Genomic DNA, 24,098 nt, shown 5'->3' on the forward strand with positions numbered 1-24,098 from the left:
GTTCCATATCTTAGCTATGGTAAATAATGCTGCAATAAACATAGTTGTGCTGGTAGCTTTAGTGTGGTCTTGTTTGTAAACATTAGGGTAAATGCCCAAAAGTGGGATTGCTGGGTCATAGGGGAGCTCTATGTGGAGTCTTTTGAGGAACCTCCATACTGCTTTCCAAAGTGGTTGAACAAGTTTACATTCCCACCAACAATGAATTAAGGTTCCTTTCTGTCCACATCCCCTCCAGCATCTGTTGTTGTTAGAGTTCTTGATTTTTGCCGTTCTCACTGGAGTGAGGTGATATCTCAATGTTGTTTTGATTTGCATTTCTTTTATGGCTAGGGATGTTGAACATTTCTTCATGTGTCTATTGGCCATCCTTCTTTCTTCTTCAGAGAAGTTTCTCTTTAAGTCTTTCGCCCACTTATTTATTGGGCAGTTGTTTCTTTGAGGATTTGTTGTTGGGGGGTTTAATTTTTTGAGTTCCAAGTATATTTTAGATATGAGACCCTTGTCCGTTGTATGGCTAGTAAAGATCTTCTCCCAATCCATGGGCTTTCTATTGATCTTGCTAGCTATGTCATTTGCCCTGCAGAAGCTCTGCAACTTTATGCAATCCCATTTGTCCAACCTTTCTTTGATTTGTTGTGTTTCCAGGTCTCTATTCAGAAAATTTCGGCCTGAGCCAAGGAGACCTAGGGTTTCTCCTATTCCATCCTGTAATGTTTTCAGAGTGTCTGCTTTGAGTTCAAGGTCTTTGATCCATTTGGAGTTGATTCTGGTGCAGGGTGATATATAAGGATCTAGCTTAAGTTTTCTACATGTAGTTAACCAATTTTGCCAGCACCATTTACTGAAGAGGTTGTCTTTCTTCCATTCTATTGTTTTAGCTCCCTTATCGAAGATTAGATGGCTATAGGTCTGTGGGTTCATTTCTGGGTTTTCAATTCTATTCCATTGGTCCTGAGGTCTGTTCTTATGCCAATACCAAGCTGTTTTGATTACTATGGCTTTATAGTAGAGTTTGAAGTTTGGTATTGATATTCCTCCAGCAGTGTTCTTTCCATTCAGGAGCGTTTTTGCTATTCGGGGTCTTTTATTGTTCCATATGAATTTTTGGATTGCCTCTTCTATTTCCTTGAAGAATGAGGGTGGAATTTTGATAGGTATTGCGTTGAATTTGTAGATAGCCTTGGGAAGTATTGCCATTTTCACGATGTTAATCTTTCCAATCCAGGAGCATGGGAGGTTTTGCCATTTTTTAAGTTCTGTGTTGATTTCCTTTTTCAAGATTTTAAAGTTTTCATCATAGAGGTCCTTCACTTCTTTAGTTAAGTTAATTCCTAGGTATTTTATTTTTTGTGGGGCTATTACAAATGGAGTTGCTTTCCTAATTTCAGCCACACTTTTCTCATTGTTGGCATACAGAAAAGCCATTGATTTTTGGGGGTTAATTTTATAACCTGCTACTTTGCCGAAGTTTTGAATCAGCTTGAGTAATTTGGGAGTGGAGTCTATGGGATTCTTTAAATACAAGATCATGTCATCTGCAAAGAGGGAGAGTTTTATTTCTTCTTTCCCTATTTGGATCCCCTTTATGTCTGCATCTTGTCTTATTGCTGTAGCTAGGCATTCTAATACTAGATTGAAGAGAAGTGGAGAGAGTGGGCATCCTTGTCTTGTTCCTGAGTTAAGAGGAAATGGCTTTAGTTTTTCACCATTGAGTATAATGCTGGCTGTAGGTTTGTCATATACAGCCTTTATTGTATTGAGGAATGTTCCATGGATTCCTAATTTTTCCAAAACCTTCATCATAAAGGGGTGTTGGATCTTGTCGAATGCTTTTTCTGCATCTATTGAGATAACCATGTGGTTCTTATTCTTGCTCCTGTTGATGTGATGAATAATATTAATTGATTTGCGTATATTGAACCAGCTTTGCATCCCTGAAATGAATCCTGTTTGATCGTGGTGTATGATTTTTTGGATGAATTGTTGAAGTCGATTGGCCAAAATTTTGTTGAGAAGTTTTGCATCAATGTTCATCAAAGAAATGGGTCTATAGTTCTCTTTCTTTGATGAGTCCCTGCCTGGTTTTGGGATGAGGGTTATGATGGCTTCATAGAATGTGTTCGGTAGTGAGCTTTCTCTTTCAATTTCATTGAAGAGTTGGAGGAGTATTGGTGTGAGCTCTGCTTTGAAGGCCTTGTAAAATTCCGCTGTAAAACCATCTGGTCCTGGACTTTTCTTAGCTGGGAGGTCTCTTATTGCTGTTTCTATTTCAATGCTTGATATGGGCCTGTTAAGCTGGTTTAACTCATCTTGGTTTAGTTTTGGCATGTCAATATTTGCTAGGAAAAGGTCCATTTCTGTCAAGTTCTCAAACTTATTAGCATAAAGTTTTGAGAAGTATTCCCTTATAATGTTCTGAATCTTGGTTGTGTCCGTGGTGATGTTTCCATTTTCATCTCTGAGTTTATTAATTTGGGTGTGTTCTCTTCTTTTTCTGATAAGATTTGCTAAGGGTCTGTCAATTTTGTTAAGTTTTTCGAAGAACCAACTCTTTGTTTTGTTGATTCTTTCTATAGTTTTTTTGGATTCTAATTCATTTAATTCTGATTTAATTTTGATTATTTCTTTCCGTCTACTGGATTGGGGTTTATCTTGCTGCTCTTTTTCAAGGAGGTTTAGATGTGTCATTAAATTGCTAGTTTCAGATTTCTCCAATTTGTTGATATGGGAGCTCAGAGCTATAAACTTGCCTCTGAGTACTGCCTTTGCTGTGTCCCAGAGGAGCTGGTAATTTGTGTGTTCATTTTTGTTGAATAGCATGAACATTTGAATTTCCTTTCTAATCTCTTCCATGACCCACTCTTGATTCAGCAGTGTGTTGTTCAGCCTCCATGTGATACTGGACTTTCTTTGGTGGCTTTTGGTGTTGAGTTCTAATTTTATTCCCTTGTGGTCAGAGAGAATGCAAGGTATTACTTCAATGTTTCTGAATTTAGACAAGTTTGCTTTGTGGCCTAAAATGTGGTCTATTTTAGAAAACGTTCCATGTGCTGCTGAGAAAAACGTGTATTCTGATGCTGCTGGGTGAAATGTTCGGTAGATGTCTGTTAAGTCTAGTTGATCTATGCAGCTGTTTAGATCTGCGGTTTCTCTGTTGAGTTTTTGCCGAGTTGATCTATCTAGTGGGGAGAGTGGTGTGTTAAAATCCCCAACAATTAATGTCTTTGGATCTATATGGGATTTGAGGGAAAGTAGTGTTTCTTTGATAAATTTGGGTGCTCCATTGTTTGGCGAATAGATATTTAGAATTGTAATATCCTCCTGAAGGAGAGATCCTTTAATTAGTATGTAGCGACCTTCTTTATCTCTTCTCACGAATTTTAATTTGAAGTCTATTTTATCTGATATTAAGATTGCAACTCCCGCCTGTTTATGGGGGCCGTTTGCTTGGTAGATTTTGTTCCAGCCTTTAACATTGAAAATGTGTTTGTTTTTACGGGCAAGATGTGACTCCTGCAGGCAGCAGATAGAAGGGTCTTGTTTTTTAATCCAACTAGACAGTCTATGTCGCTTAATTGGAGAGTTCAGTCCGTTAACATTAAGAGATAGGACTGAGAGGTATTTGGGAGTTCCTGCCATGTTATCCACCTTCTTGGGGGCTGCGAAAACTAGGTTCTTCCTATGGTTCTTGGATTCTCAGTTTGGGTGCAGTTTCTTGGCCTTTGTTGCGGTCTTGTTGGTTTTCTATGTGTAGGACATCTTTAAGAATCTTTTGTAGGGCTGGTTTGGTGGAGATGTATTGTTTCAATTTTTCTTTGCTATGGAAGCTTTTTATTTGGCCTTCAGTTATGAAGGAGAGTTTAGCTGGGTACAGTATTCTTGGTTGATAGTTGTTTGTTTTTAGGGCATGGCATACATCATTCCAGGCTCTTCTTGCTTTGATTGTCTCTGCTGAGAAATCTGAGGTGATTCTAATTGGTTTCCCTTTATAGGTGATTAACCTTTTCTCCTTGACAGCTTTAAGGATCTTTTCCTTGGTCTGAGTTGATCCTGTGTGGATTATAATGTGACGGTGGGATGTCCTATTCTGGTCTGGTCTATTTGGGGTTCTAAAAGCTTCTTGTATCTGAATAGGCCTATCTTTTTGTATGTTTGGGAAGTTCTCTGCTAGGATCCTGTTAAACAAATTTCCTAGACCATTAACTTCTGTTTCTAGGTGCTCCTCTACACCCATTATCCTTAGATTAGGCCTTCTGATGGTGTCTTCTAGGTGTTGAATAGATCTATCATACTTCTTGGACTTGTCTTGGATGGTTGTATGTTCTTTCTCTATAATATCTAGGCTGTCTTCAATCCCTGAGATTCGATCTTCTGCATGGTCTAACCTGCTGTCAAGACTCTCTACTTTGTTTTTTATCTCTTTTCCTTCTAATTGGTCAGCTTTGATGGCTTCAAGTTCTTTGTTGAAGCTCTGTTTTAGGTCTTGTATGAATTTCTTTACTTCCTTAATTTGGTGTTCAGTGTTTGTTCTCAAATCACTTAGTTGATTGGTTATGATTTCTTTGGACTCCCATTCCTTCTGTTGGGTTCCATTCAGCATTCCCTTTGTGGTCTCCCTGACTTCCTTCAGCTCTTTGTTAATGGATTCCATGAATGCCTTTACTGATCTTTGTGTGTTCTCTACCTGGTCTCTCAATTCCTGAATTACTCTTTGATTAGCTTCCTCCCGTTTGTGGGATTCCTGCAGTTCTCTTTCCTCCCGTTCCTGGGATTCCTGCAGTTCTCTTTGAGTGTTCTCAGCCTGCTCACGCCATTCCTCCCTTTCTCTTTGAGTATTCTCAAGTTGTTCACGCAAATCCTGTATCATTTTTTGAGTAGCTTCCTCACGCTTATGATATTCCTGCATAAACTTTTGGGATGCCTCCTCTCTCTCCCTATCACGCTCATACAGAGTCCTTTGTAAGTTGTCAAACTTCTCATTTATCATATTTGCCACCAGTGTTTGTAGAGCTATTTGGGAACTCTCCTCTTTATTGTTCATTATCTGATCTGACCCCTGATTATCAAGATTGGGAATTGAGATACCTGGATTTGCCATTTTTCTTGTGTTTTTTCGGCTTACTCTGCCCATTTGAGATGAAAATAGCACCAGTTTTGTGCTAGAACACTATCTTAAGGCAACCATCAACCAACGTTTGCATTTATACAGTCAATAGTCTACAGATACAATCTAGTTCAACAGATACATCTATTCAACATCAAACAACTATATGTTAATGGGCTTCGAACCGCAGAGAAGAATTTGGGAAACCAGAAATTTTTAGGGTTAGGGAGAGATGTGGGTAAAAATTAGGAATAGATTGGTGTGGGGAGGCACAGGGAGAGTTAACTATGTCCTAATCTCAATGCAGGAAATAGGTTGGGTAGGATGCAAGTAGAGAGGGAGAGAAAAAGAAGAAAGGTAAAGGGAAATGAAAAGAGACCAGAAAAAAAATTAGAAACGTAAAAATTAATATAGTTATGGAGATTGAAAGACCATCTATTTAGAGAGGAATGTGAATATAATGAGAAAACAGGAGGGAGATAGAGGAGATGTGAAAAACTTAAAAAATGCTTAAAATATTATATAGGTATAAAGAGGTAGTACTGCTATTAAGGAATTTAAGTCTCAGAGGTTTTGGATTGAGTAATAAATTTGTGGATTAAGTGTGTACACAATGGGGGATAGGGTCTACTAGTTAACTATGGGTTTATCAGGATGTGCAGGACAAGAGTTAAGGCACATACAGAAGAACAAAAGAAAGGAAAAGGTGAAAAGGATAAGAAAGGGAGAAAAAAAAAGATCAGAAGTTCAGTAGAGCTAGACAAAAAACAAAAAGATAATTAAGAAAGAAAGAAATAAAAAGAGAGAAGACAAGAAAAGAAAGGAAAACGTACATTCGCGTATTCCTAAAATAAAAATTATAAGAGGAAAAAAAAGTTACTGGAAAACAATTATTTTTTCAAAAAAGGCAAAAATTAAAGATTAATAAAAGTTTTAGAAAAGGAAAAAAATTTTATATATATAAGGTACCAAAAAAAAAAAAAAAAGAAAAAAGAAAAGAAGAAAAAAAAAAGTTCTTTGATTTTTTTTTTTTGATTTTTTTTTGGGAGGGGTGGGAAGAATCCTGTATCTCCCTTTTGTCTGTTACCAGCCTCTTGTTGGAGTCTCTGGTCAGCTTGAGGTCCTGTGGCTTGATTGGTTTCTTAAGTCAGTTTGTTCGAACAGGCAGAAAAATGCTCTGCTTTACCCAAGATTTTGAGATCCCCCTCCCAGGTTAGTTTAATGGGAGGGTGATCTGCTTTGAGAATCACAAAAGAGGGGTGATGAGGCTAGGTTCTGGTAGAGTCGAGGCCTTTCAACAAACAGTAGCTTTTCCCTGGGGCTATTTTGTGAAAAATTCACAGAGCCCACCCTGGAGCCATTCTCAGGGTTTCTGTTTTTCAATTGATTGTGGAGGCTGCTAGAGGGAGGGGCAGCCTCTGGCTCTGGTTACCCAGTGAGGAAAGCCACTCCAATGGCTGGTGCCTGAGCTGGGTGACTTTTCCCTGGATGGAACTGAGTCTGGCAGGTCACTTCGCCGTTAAGTTCTTGTGACCTGTTAAATGACTCGTTTTATTCCAAGGCCTGAGTTGGAGCTAGCAGCTCCTCTGAGCTTTGTCGGTATCCAAGATGGAGATCACCAGTGCTGGGGGGGGAGGGGTGGCCTTCCCTCCTCTGCTCCCTGAGAAGGAGTGAGGAAGTGGGGTTACTCACGCCGAGTCTTGGATCCTGGGTCGTCTCTGGTCTGCAAAGTGCAGGATGAAGTTGTCCGCTCCTTGTCGGTTCTTGCTGGTGTTGAGAAGAATCCTCTCGCCCCCTGCGTCTGGCTCCTTCGTCCCGGACTCTCTGTGTGAGCGCTCAGGTATGGCCGCGGCTGCGGTAGCCGCTGCGACCCTGCCGCCGCCGCCGCGGCTGCTGGCAGGCGGTCAGATGTGTCTCCTTGTCTTGGCTTCCCCTCTCTTGTCTAACTCTCTGTCCTGTGATGGCACACTTGGTGTGATTCTCTGGCTTAGGACTGTTCACTGGAACTCTAAAACTGCTTTCTATGCGAGAGCTTGTTCAGATTCCAGCTTCTCCTCCGCCATCTTCTCGGAACCCCCCAGTAAAAGCATTTCTTGAGTGATAAGGGAAACCTTGTAATTAATGTTAGTATAGAGGCAGTACTTTGACTTTTTTTCCCATACTGCATAGATAACAGAGCAAGCTTCAACCATTTTATGTAAGACAGAAACATACATGTAGAGGAATGGAATCCTCAGAGTTGGTTATCTCATGACTCAGGGCTAATGACTTTTTGAAATGTAACATTACAGGGGTTGGTATCATTTGATGATATGTCTGTGGACTTCAGCTGGGAGGAGTGGAAGGACCTGGATGATGCTCAGAGGACCCTGTATAAGGATGTAATGCTGGAGATCTATAGCAACCTGGTGTCCTTGGGTGAGCAAAGGTCACATCAATTCCCAGGAACAAGGGCTTTGTTCTTGATGGATAGATAAACATGTATTAGATTTAATGCTATTTATTTATTTATTTATCCAGTCTTGGGTTTTCAGGTCAGGGTCTGGGTACTTTTCCTGGGCTTTTTTTGCTCAAGGCTATCACTCTACTACAGAGCCAGTTCTGATCTTTCCTGTTTATATGGTACTGAGGAATCAAACCCAGGGCTTCATACATGCTAGACAAGCATTCTGCCACTAAGACACATTCCCAGCCCTTTAATGCTATTTGGATATTACCTTCTAGTCTTTGAGGACCATTATGTCCCCATAACAGAAAGTTCAATTTGGTTGCACAACTCCTGAAGCCAAACCTCTTGTCATTCCTCAAGCTGTTGAGTGAGTAGTCTGGTGAACGTTCTATATTACTTTCCAATAACAGGGCACTATGTTACCAAATCTGAGTTAATTATGATGCTGGAGCAAACAACAGAGCCATAGATGGGAGAAGAACTCTCAGAATAGAACTCACCAGTTGATTCAGTGAATTCTGGATAGGGAGGTTGTGAAGATCAGAGCCAGTGTGGCTGTGCTGAGCTGTTCTCAACAGTTTCCACAGCTTCCACATCTGAGGACAGCTCCTATCATGCATTGTATATCTGCCTTACGTAGTCTTCATTGGTGCCTCCTGTATAAATCTACCTCCCCATTTTTGTTTCTTTAAGTCTTACTAAGATTCCAGTCACTTTCTGACTCATAGAATTTCTTCTTGGTTAGTTTTTGTATATTTTCAGTTGCTTTTTGACCATCCATTTCTACAATCTTTTCCCATAAGCATTTATTAATAACTCATGTATTCCTTCAATGCTTGTTAGTTGTATAATTCACATGTGCTGGTGTATTTGTGCTAATATACGCCAAACATATTTCCTGTTAAAGAACTTATACTATTTTTAGAACAAAAGAAAACCCCCAAACCAAATATGTTTAGTTGTAAGATGAGATCCACAAAGATAGGTTTACCTGGATGAGACAAAGATAATATATAGATGAGAGATATTATTTACTTAGAGATAATTTAATTTTAATGTGACACTTTTCCAAAGTTGACATCTAGTATATAGGTTGAAATACAATCTGTTATAAAGTACACATCACTACTGGAGACATGAATTTGGAAATCAGCAATTTAAAATCAAAAGCACATATTTATGGAAGTCAACTATAGAATTGGTGAGAAATGAGAAAATAGGTTCAGGAGAAGCCTTCTCTACTAGGTTGCAGTAGAGAGGCCATAGTTATGTACTTCCCATTAACAGGGCACTGTGTTCCTAAACCTAAAGTGATTGTGAAGCTGGAGCAAGGGGCAGAGCCATGCTGGGAGAAGCCCCAGACAGGAGTATCACAAGTGAGTCAGCATTTGCTGGACATGGATGTTAAAAAGAGCAGACCTCAGAAGATGTGACTTTCTTGAGATGTTCATTCACATCCCTGATCTGCATTCCTGTGTTGCTGATTCTTTCCAGCAGGTCCTGGGGCAATGGATGAAGACATGCACTAATCTCTTAAAAACACTACGAGAGAAGGAATGAATTTAACTGAGAGATATGACTTAACAGAAAATGTTTCCCCTTTTTCTGCTTCTATATGGTCAGATTTTTTAAAATATATAAATATATATATTATTGTAAAGAAACTGTATAGAGGGGTTACAGTTATATGTGTAAGGTAATGAGTACATTTCCTATCAAGCATAGTCACTACTCCCTCCTTTGTTTTTCCCCTACCATCCCTTCCCTCCGGACCTCCTCAAACCCCCCCCCCACCCCCAGCCCCAGCCAAGTTGTAAAGTTCATTTTCAACATAATGCCTTGTACATATCATTGTTACAGCGGGTCAACCCGTATCCTTATTTCAACATTTTGTTATTTCCCTTCAGATTTTTTTAAACCAGGACTGGCTTAAGGGAATTGCAGGAACAGAACAATAGGGAATATTCTAAGCACTAAAAAACCAGATATCAGAAGGCAGTAAGATAAGTGCTCAAGGCACATTTCCTTTTATTGACAGGATTATTCCAGCGGCTTAGACAGCCATAATCCTGTGTTTACTCCAACACAGGTTAAAGACTCTTTCATCCATCAGTTTTCTGCCAGCATCAGCCATTCTCCAAGTACTCATAGTTCTCACAGAACCCTAAGGTCCCTACACTGGGTGGGGCAGAGAAGTCGTTCTTTAGACTCAATGCCAAGCGAGCCAACAGTTCATTTGGAACATCCTAAAATCTGTGAGTGAGTATTTAAGGTTTACATTTAAGGTTTACATTTCTCATATGTCTTTGTGGAAAGCATCCTAAAAGAAAAGAGAAAATGAAAAACTTTCAGCAGCAGATTTGCAGGCCTCAGATAAGTGAGAAAAGGTTTCTCAAAGGTGGAACACGAACCTGGGATTCAGAACTGAGGCTTTTAAGTGAAGATAACATGCCCAATTTGAGGGGCTAGTGTCTCCCATGTAGGCTGTGGTTCTGGGAGACAACTCTATGAAAATAGGAATTTGAAAGACATTTTGTAGAACATAGAGAAGAAAAGACTTGAAAATCCTCATAGATGCCAACTAGAATTTTCAGGGAGAAGTTAAGAGTTTGTAAAACATAAACACATATCCTCCCTCTCAAGCGCCTCTCCTAGTGAGGTCACAGGCAATTTACCCTTTTATACATCTCTAAAAACATGTCTAAGATCAGAGAACCGATCTCAATTCCAGTAGGAAAGTAGTACAAAATACCCATAATTGGTGCAAAACAAAATGAACCAAAAATCTTCTCTAAAATAAAAGAAAAAAGGAAGGTAAATAAATATCAGATTTTGTATACTTAGCTGAAAAGCACTAGTAGTCAATTTTTGAGTATTTTGACTAAATATTTCCTCTGATATTAAAACAGAGACTAAAATGTAAAGAACCAGAGAAGAACATGACTATATCAGTATTTGTTAAGTAACTCCTTAGGGAGAAATGCATACAGTTCTCATAAATCCATTCCTAGTGCTATTATTTCTGAATCTTTAATAAGTAGGGTGAGAGGAAATGTCTTTACCTTTACATGAGTAGTCTCTAAGAAATGCTTGGATGCTATCATGATTTTATTCTTCTTTTTTGGTAAACATTTTAGATATCCAGCAAGTAGTTGGCTTCATTGAAATGTGCCAGAAAATTCCAGACAGACATCTGTTGCAAGTTGTGATCACCAATAGCAACACAGTGGAGGAAAAAGTTAGGCTTTTTAGGTATATAAAACAGAGGAAATCCTTTTACTATAAACCAGACCTCACTGTACAGGAAGAAACTCACACAGAAGAGGTACCCTATGAATGTAATGACCGTAATTACCAGAAATCAGACTTCAGCAGGCCTCAGAGAACTCACACAAGAGACAAATCACATGAATCTAATACATGTGGAAAATCTTTCAAGCAAAACTCATACCTCAGTGTGTATCAGAGAAGACACACAGGCGAGAAATCTTACGAATGTAACACATGTGAAAAGTCTTTCAACTGGAAATCACAGATCAGTGTGCATCAGAGAACATACAGGAGAGAAGCCGTATGAATGTAACACAGATGTCTTATCTCTTCAAGCATCAGAGCACACACACACACACACACACACACACACACACACACACACACACATACACACACACACGAGGGAGAAACCATATGAATGTACCACATGTGGAAAGTGTTCATCCTCCCCATGTATCAGAGCACACACACAGGGAAGAAACCTTATGAATGGAATACATGTGGAAAGTCTTTTGTCTATAAGTCAAACCTCAATATGCATCAGAAAATACACATAGGGGAGAAACCTTATGAATGTAACACATGTGGAAAGTCTTACAGATGGATATCACATCTCTGCATGCATTAGAGCACACACACGGGAGAAACCTTATGAATGTAACACATGTGAAAGTCTTTCAGACAGATGTCATATCTCCACAGGCGTCAACACACAGGGGAGAGAACACACACAGGGGAGAAACCTTATGGATGAATGTAACACATGTGGAAAGTTTTTCAGCCATCAATCAAATCTCAGTAAGCATCAGAGCACACATACAAGAGAGAAATCTTATGAATGTAACACATGTGGAATGTCTACTGCAAGTTCCACCTCAGTGTGCATCAGAGAACACACACAGCCAGAAATCAAATCTCTGAAATGATCAGAGAATCCACACATGAGAGAAACCTTATGAATGTAAAAAAAAAATGTGGAAAGTTTCTCAAGCACAACTCAGCTTTCACTAAGCATCAGAGATGCCATATGAATTTAAGACATGTGGAAAGTATTTCAGATGGATATCAAATCTACACAGGCATCAGAGCACACTGGAGAGAAATCTTAGGAATGTAACAAATGTGCAAAGTCCTTCTACTACAAGACAAACCTCAATGTTCATCAGAGAACAAACACAGGAAAGAAACCTTATAAATGTAACAATTGTGGAAGGTCTTTCAAGCAGAAATTTAATCTGAGTGTGCATCAGAGCATTCACAGAGGAGAGCAACCTTATGAATGTAACAAATGTGGAAAGTCACCTACAAGTCAGATCTTAGCAGACAACAGAATTTACACAGGATAGAACTCAACACCAAATCAGACAGGTGGAAGACTCTAAGAGCTATGAACTTTAGTCTGGGCCACCCTTGACCCCTGTACCTCCTTCATAGACCATCGAAAACTGGAGATGTGGATATAGAGCAGCATACTTTAGCCAAATACCTGATGGAACTGACTATGTTGGACTATGAAATGGTATACCTTTCTCATTAAATTGCAGCTTTGCACTGGAAATAATTCCTCCTCCTCATCCTTGTCCTCCTCCTCCTCGTCCTCCTCCTCCTCCTCCTCCTCCTCCTCCTCCTTCTTCTTCTTTTGCCAGTCATGGGATTAGAACTCTGGACCTGAGCTCTGTCTCTGACCTTCTTTTGCTTAAGGTGAGTGCTCTACCACTTGAAGCACAGCGCCATTTCTGGCTTTTTTGAGTAATTTATTGAAGATAAGTTTCATGGAGTTTCCTGCCCAGGATGGCTTCAAACCTTGCAAGATCCCTAGATCTCAGCCTCCTGAGTAGCTAGGATTACAGGAATAAGCCAGTGCCTAGCCTGGAGAAATTCTTAGTGAAGGAGAATGGACAATACCTCTTTAGCATTACTTGAAGAAAAAGAGGAATCTCTTTCTGTTATGCACCACCTAGCTAAGAATATACTCATGGTAAATTTGGGGCTGACAAAGAACATGACTCCCAAAACAAGTACATTACATCTAGACATGCCAAGTCAGCAATCTGCCACAACTGGATTCTGCACTAGTTCAAGATTTAACTGCAGCTCTGACAAAGGTGTAACTTGTCAGCTTGAGTTAGAGTACGATGATAATAGCTGCAAACAAAATTGGCACTATGTGCTGCTTGTACATACTATACTATATTTACTGAGTTTTTAATGAAGGTTGAAGCCAATTTTACTTTTAATATCTGAACTCATCTAAACATGGTTACTTAGTACTCTAGGGTAACCTGTAAGTCATTTTTTAAAAGGGTATATTGTTAATTTTTTAATTTAAACTGCTTTCAGGTTACCAGGGACTCCAACTAATGTATATAATTGTCACCTATATGTTTATATAGTTGGTTCTTGTTTCATGTACCTGGATTTTACTTCTAACATGGTGAAGATAAATAAAACTGTTACTACCATAGGGCATACTTGCATGTGAACTAAGTCATTTTGGAGAGCTTCTTACCTAGTTCTGTTTTCAGTCACAGTCCACCACCTCATTCCTAGTTCACTTGTGTTCAGTTTCTTCAGGTGCTTGTGCTGCCCTGCTTCTGTTACCACCACTTTCTTGAGCTATCAACTCATTTCGTTTATCTTTCTCACTATAAAAATGTGCAGTCTAAATTCAGTTTTCATTTTACAGATTTGTTCTTGTTTATTGGTTAAGAAAACAAACATGATTGTGACATTGGGGTTGGTTAGCAGAACAAGAGTGAAAGAGAAGGATGGAGAAAAGGTTTTAAAATGCATTATGCCTATGTGAAGATGGCATAAGAAATCTCACTGAAAGCCATTGAACCACAGGAATACATGGGAACATAAAGAAAGAGAGAGCAATAGAGATTAACCAGACTCGATTATTAAATCTGTATGTGTGAAATACCATGGTGAAACTTGGTGTGCAACAAATATATACTAAAGGATGCATGAGAGACAAGTAAAACAGTCTGTTTGGAGCTGAGATGAGTGTTAGATGGAAGGACAATGGAGATGATGATTGTTGATGAATATGATCTGAAAGACCCCAGACTCACTGGGATGCTTTCTTCAACGGGAGGGCACCCCAAGAACCAAGACTCCAAACCAGCAGATGCAACAAGCAAGAGGATTTTATTAGGCGTTTGCGCAAACGGGCTCCCCTTCCAAGGCAGACTGGAAGCCCCGAGCAGTGGTTACAGGCACTTTTAAAGACAAAAACCACAGGATTAGCATAAGACCCCAGGCTCCCCAGGATTGGCTCAGGTTAAAAATTATCATATACTCCAGCAATCATTTTGTTGTGTGGGAAGTCTTGTAACACTAGTGGTAAACTTGTTGGCTCTCTTGGGGGAGGCTTCCCTGGGGGGGGGGGGAGTCCACATAGTTACAGGCTCGTGATTGGTTGACATTTGACTTAGTTTGCTGGGCTTGCCAGATGGTCCTTGTCTTGAGCCCCTTGCTGAGAGTTTCTAAACAGGAATTTAGAAGAACATACTCTCTTGTTCTTTATGTTTGCAGACCTTGTCCCTGGGCCGGCCTGCATCTGGACTTTGTAACTTTTTACTTATTTCTGGGAGGGGAAGAGTCAGTGTTAGCGCAAGCAGGTTTACAGAAGCAGAATTAGCAGTTAGCATATTGTAAAATGAACATAGCCCCAATTTCAATCTTTCATTCCCTCCTCTTGTCTTTGGACTAATTTTAATCTTAAAATTTAGGGTGTCTCTATATTATCTTGTGGGGTGTCAGTTGTTCTCAATGCTTGGTATTTGGATCTCAGAACTAATAGACGGACTGAGCTGATCTTTTTCTTTTACAAGTCTGTTGAGTATACAAGGTCCGATTGTAACAAAAGTAACAGTTGACCAGGGCCCCTTACATTTTTTTCCACCAGTCCTGACTCTGTGTATCACAGTTAACTTAATTTTATATCAGCTGTACTTGTAAGCTCCAATTTTAAGACATACTCATACCATCTGCGACATACTTAAACTTTCTGAGGTTTGTCTTCTTTAAAGACAATCCTTACTTTTCAAATCCTTTCTTATCCAAAGGGGATACCAATTTTTCCCCAATTCCTTTCCCAAGGCTTTCTTTACTAACCCCCTCTCCTTTTCAGTTTATTACTTCCATTGATAACATACTCAGGTTATTACCATACCAGAGCCAAACTAGGCTATGACCAGTGGATTTCCAGTCACTATGCACTGAATTGCCTAAGGCAAGCAAGCCAGTGATATCCTTGTCCCCAATATACACTATGGGAAGAGAGGGTTTCTGGATATTACCCAAAAGAATGTCCCACCAGATCTTGGATTTAGCAGCAGTCAAACAGGAAGCAGACTCAGGTGATGGAATCAGGCAGGAGTTTCTCCAGGTGGCTGTCAGGCCGTCGTTGAACTTTACCCATTAGGGTATGCAGCAGCAGCAGCAGCAGCAGGGTCTCTCAGTGGCTCCGAGGGACTGTCACAACTTATGCTGGGCTGTAAATTCCTACACAGACTGGTTAAAGATACATTGCATAGGCTTGGCAGGCTTTGATCCTGCTGGTTTTTAAGATCTTTAAACAATAGCCCAGGACAATTTACCAAAATCACAACTTTTTACTAGCCAGATATTTTTGTAAATTGACACAGAAGGCTCAGTCTTGTAACCATCTTGTAACCATCTCTGACAGATGCAGTCTCCACACCTTGCACACCTATAACAGTTAACACTATTTTTATGTCTTTTTTTAAAAAAATTATTTTATCTATTTTTCCTCATTTCTCCAAAACTGACTCTGGACCTTTGATCTTAAAATGGGGGTAGAAGAGCGAAGGTCCATCTTCTGTAACTTTTTCAAGCTGACTTCAGGGGCGTTGATCTTACCTAGCCAGGAACCTATAACCTTAGCCTATTTTACAAAGAGGCCATCAGGGTTAGATGTCATTAAGAACAATATTTTGACAACTGCACAGACCTTTTCTCCGGCTACAGCAGTGTAGCTTGTTTAGCACTCTGGTTTGCAAAAACATCCTTTTGGATGATTTAGGAACGTGATCTCTAGTGACCCTAACAATGCCTAAGTTACCTTTGCAGGCCTTTAGACAGATATCAATGGACTCTCTGGTTTACAAACTTTTCCTGAGCAGATGAATTTCATGTAGCTGATGTCAGCTCAATAGTTACTGCCAATTAAAGCTTTTGGCACATAAAGGGGTTGAGATTTAAACTATCCCCCACATTTCATAACATTAGCTTTTTACTATCACAGAGGACTGGCAAGTGGCAAGTTCCTGTTCCTTACAAGGTAGTCATGAACATTAGGCATGCTTACAAACTCTTCCCATGACCTCCCGGCTCTGACCAGTTTTGAAGGGCCACGCACAAATGACTCTAGGATCTGACATTTCTGCCATCCAAGCAGTGGCTTACTGCCTCTGGATGCTCCTCCATTGCTCTTGTCCCAGGAGTGTCTTCTCCACTTTGGGATAAATGCCTCATTGGCATTTCCCTTTAGCTGGTCACTGGACTTGAACTCGGGCCTGAGCACTGTCCCTCAGCTCTCCAGCTCAAGGCTAGCACTCTGCCACTTTGAGTCCCAAAGCAACTCTGCTTGCTCTTTCAGCACTCTGCTGGCTGAGTAGAGGTGACAATCTCACAGGAACCTTTTTCTGCCCGGGCTGGCCTTGAACCAGTTTCCGATCAATGAGTCTTATAAAAGGCCATTTTACTCCAATTAAAAGCAACAAGGGGGTCAACATAGAAGTAGCTTTTAAGCATGCTCTTACCTAAAACTTATTGAGAGTCAAAGTTACATCTGACAAACTTTTAAGAATCCTCTGTGGTTTGCTCTGGACTTTGCTGGAAACTTAAAAAAAAACAACCTATAAGAGCAAACTGGAATAGCAATCATTTTGATAATCCTAATTTTAATGTTAACACATCCAAGGGGAAGTTTTAGCAATACTAATCAGATCATCACATCACTCATTTTAACCATCATGTTTTCAGTCTGTATCTGCAGGGAAAAGAGAGAGAACAAAGATGGGCCACTCAGCCCCTTCTATGGAATGGGCACACACCCAATCCGACTCTTTAGGGTTAGATGAACTGTGTTTGTGCCAGCTTGTCCTCTTTCACCATGCGTGGGCTCCTCCCAGGGCCTGTCCCACCATGCATGACCAGCTGAACTGCACTTCTGCTCGTTCACCCCTCACCCCTAAAGATAGGTCTTCTGTTGGCTTTTAGTTCTCCCTTTTCTTATCTCTTGGTTCTCGAATGAAATACACAGTTTTAGACAGACAGAACAGGTAACATCTTTGACAGTGTTAAACTAACCTTTACATTTAAATTTTAACTCACCCAATTGTTACAGCATGCTGACAATTCTTATCACAGACATACACAAAACACACGGATCTTAAAGCACACAAAAATCAAAATCAGTCGTACGTACACCTTTTAAAGTTTTTAAACAAAAATTTAAGACAGTATTTCTTTTAAACTAGGTACCTTTGTTGGGCTTTATTTTCCCAGAGCTTGTTTGTCTAGCAAGGCAATTCACTAATTAGTCTTTTGAATCCCTTCTGTTGGAGGAGGTCTGGGGGAGGGGGTCACTTTAAACTAAACTGGCCAGATTGTTTATCCAATTTAGACAAGAGCACTTTACAAATTGTTACATTGTCAGGACTAGCTGAAAAAGTCCAAACTAGGTACACAGCCTTCTACACCCTCCCTGCTGGCAGCCTCCACAAGGAGAAAATGCAGCCTGAGGCTTGAAGGGAACCGAACTAGCCCAGTAACCTTCCATGCCTCACAGGGAGGGAGGCACAACAGGTCTGTGACCAAGCCCAGCTGGAACTTTTATTCCCCCAGAGATGTTTAAAAAAATAACAAAAACACAGATAAACACAAAAACCAAGAATCCACATTTAAAACTGGTACCAATTCTAAAACAGAACTAGACAAGGACTGAAGGCTGAGTTGGGGACTAATGGGCCCCAATTTATCCCTACCGGAACTCTGTGCTGCTCCCACTCAGCAAGCTGAATCCAGAGTCTGCTGAGTGAGCCTGCCACTCACCCAGAACTTCCCTACCCCAGAAAACATAAAACAAACACACACTAAAGTTAACAAGACAAAGTGGCCACAAAGACAAAATCAAGTCTCAGTGAATGGGGCCACATCTCACCACCATTCACTTACCAGGGGACTCAACCCCCCTATCACCTCCAGAGGATTTTTCTCTTAGATTCCTGCAGACGTTGACCCAGGGGCCTTCCAAGGCGGAGGAGAATTCCCAGTCATCTTGGGGCAAGGGACAAAAGTCCCTAGCGGCAGTCCCCTCAGACTGACAGGTTCTCCCCCATGCTCAGACCCCCCCAAGCCAAGGCCCAAGGCTGAGATCTAACTGGGGCCACTCGCAGGTGGTCAGTGGCAATTTCATAATTGACAAACAAGCAAGTTACAAAAGCAGAACCAGCAGTTTTCAAACGAACTAGGACAAGGTCTCGAGTGTCCTAGGAGTGGGCTCACTTGTTGTCCCACCTCTATAGAGAATACAAAACACACACTAAAAACGAGTAACACTGAACAGAGACAGACAAAACCAGACGCCGCGCGGCAACCGAGTGCAGATGAGGAAGGAATTACAGATGGGAGTGGCTGGCCTCGCCTTAACTCCCCAGAACAGAGACACTCGGATCTCCTCCTTCCTCCAGACGACCCTGGAGCAGGACTCCAGGGCGGGACCAGGGTACTGGGCACGTCTGCGTTTCCCTTTGGCCCAAATACAGATTCAGACGACCCTGGAGCAGGACTCCAGGGCGGGACTAGGGTACTGGGCACGTCTGCTTTTCCCTCTAGTCCAAATACAGATTTGGATCCCAGAATGCAAAACGGAAGTGACAAACACGAAAGACACGAGACAAGAGCTCTATCTTACCTGCTACCGGTCCTGGAATTTGGGGTCTGGGGGCGCCTGGATCCCGGACGAGCCCCCAACTGAAAGACCCCAGACTCACTGGGATGCTTTCTTCAACGGGAGGGCACCCCAAGAACCAAGACTCCAAACCAGCAGATGCAACAAGCAAGAGGATTTTATTAGGCGTTTGCGCAAACGGGCTCCCCTTCCAAGGCAGACTGGAAGCCCCGAGCAGTGGTTACAGGCACTTTTAAAGACAAAAACCACAGGATTAGCATAAGAATCCAGTCTCCCCAGGATTGGCTCAGGTTAAAACTTATCATATACTCCAGCAATCATTTTGTTGTGTGGGAAGTCTTGTAACACTAGTCGTAAACTGGTTGGCTCTCTAGGGGGAGGCTTGGGGGGTGGGGGAGTCCACATAGTTACAGGCTCGTGATTGGTTGACATTTGACTTAGTTTGCTGGGCTTGCCAGATGGTCCTTGTCTTGAGCCCCTTGCTGAGAGTTTCTAAACAGGAATTTAGAAGAACATACTCTTTTGTTCTTTATCTATGTTTGCAGACCTTGTTCCTGGGCCTGCATCTGGACTTTGTAACTTTGTAACTTATTTCTGGGAGGGGAAGAGTCAGTGTTAGCGCAAGCAGGTTTACAGAAGCAGAATTAGCAGTTAGCATATTGTAAAATGAACATAGCCCCAATTTCAATCTTTCAGATCAAAGTACATTTTTTGTGCTGGTCTTAGGGCTTGAAGTCAGGGTCTCAATAAGGCTCCAGACTACGTCTTTTAAATATTTTATTTTTTTTTTAGCACCAAGTGAAGAAACGCCTTTGTTGAAGGTACAGAACGCAGATTTACTTGGTACCAATTACTCAGATTCCTCAGAGAGACAATTTAATTAAAAATCAACATCGTTTGTTACCTGCCCCCTGGTCATACCTACTTCCTTCAAAAGATGGGGCATTCCTTGGGCCCATTTCTTACATTTCTGAGTTTTGTGATTGATGTGATTTTAGAGTTTATCCCTTGCCTTTTTTTTTCCTGTAGGGGATGGGGTTGTGAACTCAGAGCCTGGGTGCTGTCTCTGAGCTTTCTTGCTCCCAACTAGTACCCTACCACAGTGAATCACAACTCCACTTCCAGTTTTCAGTTGGTTAATTGTAGATAACAGTCTCACAATCTTTCCTGTCTGTGCTTCAAACCATGATCCTCAGATCTCCGCCTCCTGAGTAGCTAGGGTTATAGGTATGAGCCACCAGTAACTGGCTTAAGCCTGGGCTTTTAATTTCTGTTTCCTTTTTTCAGTAAGCACAATTAATTATTCATGGAAAACTATGTCAAAAGGAAAAAAGAAAAACCTGTAAAGCATGTAAATGAAAAAGATTTAGAGAATCCAGGGAAATTTTTTTAAAAGCCAGATTCTACCAAGTAACTGAAGAGGAATTCCTGAAAAGCGAATTGAAATTAGCCCTAGAACAACCACTTGTCACAAAAATAATAGCTAAGTCCCTATAATCCTTGAATGGAACATGAGCCAATGAGCATTTGTTTTATTTAAAGACACATCAAGTCATTCACTGGTTGCTCTTGCTTATAATCCTAACTATTCCTAAGGCTAAGATGTGAAAAATAATGTCTCAGAGCCAGCCTGGTCAGACAAATCTACAAACAAATCTACAGGACCGTTATTTCTTTTTTTTCTTTTTCTTTTATTGTGAAAATACTGTACAGAGAGGTTACAATTACATGGGCAAGATAATGAGTACATTTCTTATCAAGCATTGTAGCCTCCTCCTTTGTTTCCCCTTCCTATGCCATCCTTCCCTCCCCCCAACCCTCGTCCCTCCCCTACCAAAGTTGTAAAGTTCGTTTTTGACATAACAACTTGAATGTCGCATTGTTGCAATGGGTCCACCTGTATCCCTATTTAATAGGACCCTTATTTCTAATTAACAAGATGATGTCAAGAGTAGAAAAGTAGCTCAAATTGAATTGTGCCACCCTGGGGGGAAAAAGTGAAGTGAGAACATGAAGTTCTAAATTCAAGCCCCAGTACCAGAAAATAAAGTCATTTGAAAAGCTAACTTGTGGAAAGTTACTCCTATATATACTCACTCTCAGAAATTAAACTCTCGGGAAGCTTATCTAGATGTATATTAATCACTGCTTCCTTTCACCTACTCTCCTCCAAGAAAATACAGATGATTATGCATTTTCACTAGATTATACATTCTCAGTAGTTATAAGGACCTTGAATGAAAAAGAATAGGAAGAAAAAGCACTAGTCATTTTAAAACTTCAATTAGGGGAATAAATGAACAATTAGCAATATTAGTCCAGAAAAAATGTTGTATTGGATGACTCAGAAGGGATACACATATAGAGCCCTTACATAGGAGGGCATAAGAAAGACCTCCTTAGAGAATGGCCACCAGTGGTGTGTACAAGAGCACTGAAGGAAGGGAGAATGGCAGACCATATAGCTGTTCCAGTCTCCTGTGTTGCTAGGAGATTCATATGAGACTAAAGTCACAAGGCCATGGAAGTGATCAATACAAGGAGTCTAACCATAGCTCCCAATGCCTGCTCCAGAAGCCAAGTCAGAAAGAAGAACCTCATCAGGGCTGCCCTTGGCAGACACCTCTACTCAGTAAAGATACCAGACCAGTCCCTGTCATTACCATCATCTGTAGATGCAACCATATTCCCAAGGTGGATAGCAGCCAGTTTCCACGAGATCTTTGTCAACCCTAACTGGAACCAGAGACAGAAGGAAGTGTCATAGTGACCCAATGGTTAGCTGATTCTCATCTTTCCTGTGGAGCCTACGGCTGGGTTTCCCAGGCCAAGGCCCTCATCCTCTCCCATTTTGTCCATGCTTAATTTCATCGGGTTCCCTCATCTTTTGCACCCAGGCATGTCCTTGCAAAGTTACATGATCAAAATGCTAAGCACCTACATGTAATTCTTAGAATCCAGTGTCCATGCTTGAGGAAGCCCACACTCATGTGGGAGTCACTGAGGCCTGGGGCCTGCAGGCCTGGCTGAGCTCTGGGTAAATGCCTGGGAACAATCCTGGCCATGTGAATGACAGTCTTGCAAGTGGATCATCCAGTAAGCCTGGGTTTCCTTGACTCTGCTTGAACACAGACCAGTCCTGGCCCTTTTCTAAGTTGACTAAAACAATTGGTACTGTTTGAACCACTCCTTTTTAGGATTGTTTTCATGCAGCAATATATAACTGAGATGAGATGCTGGTCAAAGAAAGTCACTAAGAAGAGTCCATGAAATAATGCCCAAAAATCAGCACAAAAGTAGCTTTCCAGTAGTGATAGCTTTAAAAAAATTACTGTTACTAATTAAAATTTTAATAGAAATGATCAATAGTATCCAGTAGGTTTTAGGCAACTTTATGTTTTATTTGCAAAACCCTACTGTGTGTGAGCTTCCTGGAGGTGCTTTCTGCTGAATTCTGCTGAGGGCTATGTCCTTTACTGGGTCAGAAAATTATTTGGTTTTTAAATTCTTTTTCCTCTTTTCTTTCTTTTTTCTTACTTTTGTTACCAGTCCTGAACTCTTGAACTCTGAGCCTAGGTCCTGTCCCTGAGCTCCTTTTTCTCAAGACTAGCACTCTACCACTTGAATTACAGCACCACTTCTGGCTTTTTCTGTTATTTGATTGAAGATAAAAGTCTCACAGAGTTTCCTGCCTGGGCTGGCTTCGAACTGGGATCCTCGGATCTCAGCTCCTTAGTAGCTAGGGTTACCGGTATGAGCCACAGATGCCCAGCTTATAATTCTTTTGTGTGTGTGTGTGTGTGTGTGTGTGTGTGTGTGTGTGGTGTGTGTGTGTGTGTGTGTTAAAGCAACATAGCTGGATGCCAGTGGCTTATGCCTATAATCCTGCCTACTCAGGAAGCCAAAATACAGAGTATTACAGTTCAAAGTCAGCCCAGGTAAAAATGTCTATCAGACTTCATTTCCAAAAGAACAAGCCAAGAGCAAGACTAGAGGCATGCTGAGTGAGCATGAGGCCCTGAATTCAAACCATGACATCAGAAAAGAAGAACATGAATTGTATCACAATGAACATTTTTAAGAATGTCATTTCTTAATATTGGCCATCTTTGTACAGTTCTGCAACAGACCTGTAGAACTTTTTTCATTCTGCCTGACTGAAACTTGCCATTGAACAACTCCCACCATTCACTCTGCACAGCCCCTAGCCACCAGCATTCGCCTTTTTGTTAGAATGTTCTAAGAGTTTGACTACTTTAATCATATTTATTGCCATTACACTGCTTGTCTCTTGTAACTAGCATTTCCTCCTCTCTAATCACTCATGTTGTGGCAAATGTTGAGATTTCCTTCTTGTTGAGTACTATCCCATTCTGTGTATACATCATAGTTTGTTTAGGCATTCACATAGTGATGAGCGTTTGTTTCTATCTCTTGGTGACTGTGAACAATGCCACAATGAACATCATTGTGAAATTATTGAACAGGTATTATATTTTCCACCCATATTTTTCCCTCCCTGCCACTTTTCACCTGTAGCAGAATGCCTGGCATGTATTGGAAAAATAGTAGTGTCAGTGGAGGTCATGGTTATCTTTGCTTCCACATGTCTTGGAGATTGCTCACATACTAAGGTTGCCAAACTGCTCCAGAACCTCCACATCCTTCTGGATGTTCAACTTCCTTAAGTACATCTCAGGTATGATCCAGGAAGGATTGGAGCTGGGCCACTACATGCTGGCCTTCATAATGCTTTGGAGCAGTTTTATTTTACCCTGTTGCAGGATAGGTAAGAAAGGAGGGGGACATGACACGTTGGGATCTGCTGCAGCTAGCAGTGTTGAATGGGTAGTCAGTGTTCTTCACCCAAGACAGCTTCACTACGAATAGACCGGATACAGTTTTTATTTTTTATTTTTTGTCAGTTGTATGGCTTGAACTCAAGGCCTGAGTGCTGTCATTGAGCTGAAGGATAGCACTCTGGTGGTTAATTGGAGATCAGAGTCTCACAGCTTTTCATGCCCCAGCTGGCTTTTGAACCATGATCCTCAGATGTGTGTGTTCTGTTTTATTCTAGATATTCACCTAAGTCCAGGCAACCTGTGAGCCTGTTTGTTTTACATACAGGGAAGCATCATTCCTAGATATGAAAATGCCACCATACATCAAAAACTGTTAACATCTTACTGGTACAACTGAAGATTTGAATTATAAATAATGTTCTCCTCAGTGACCCTGAAGACATGATCATTTGATCAATCATTGTTCCTTCAGTTTTAAGAGAGTCATACATTACCTCTCTTCTTCTAGTCTGTCTAACTCCT

Source organism: Dipodomys spectabilis, unplaced genomic scaffold (genome assembly GCF_019054845.1).
Source record: "Dipodomys spectabilis isolate Male_0828 unplaced genomic scaffold, ASM1905484v1 ptg000092l, whole genome shotgun sequence".
NCBI lineage: Eukaryota > Metazoa > Chordata > Mammalia > Rodentia > Heteromyidae > Dipodomys > Dipodomys spectabilis.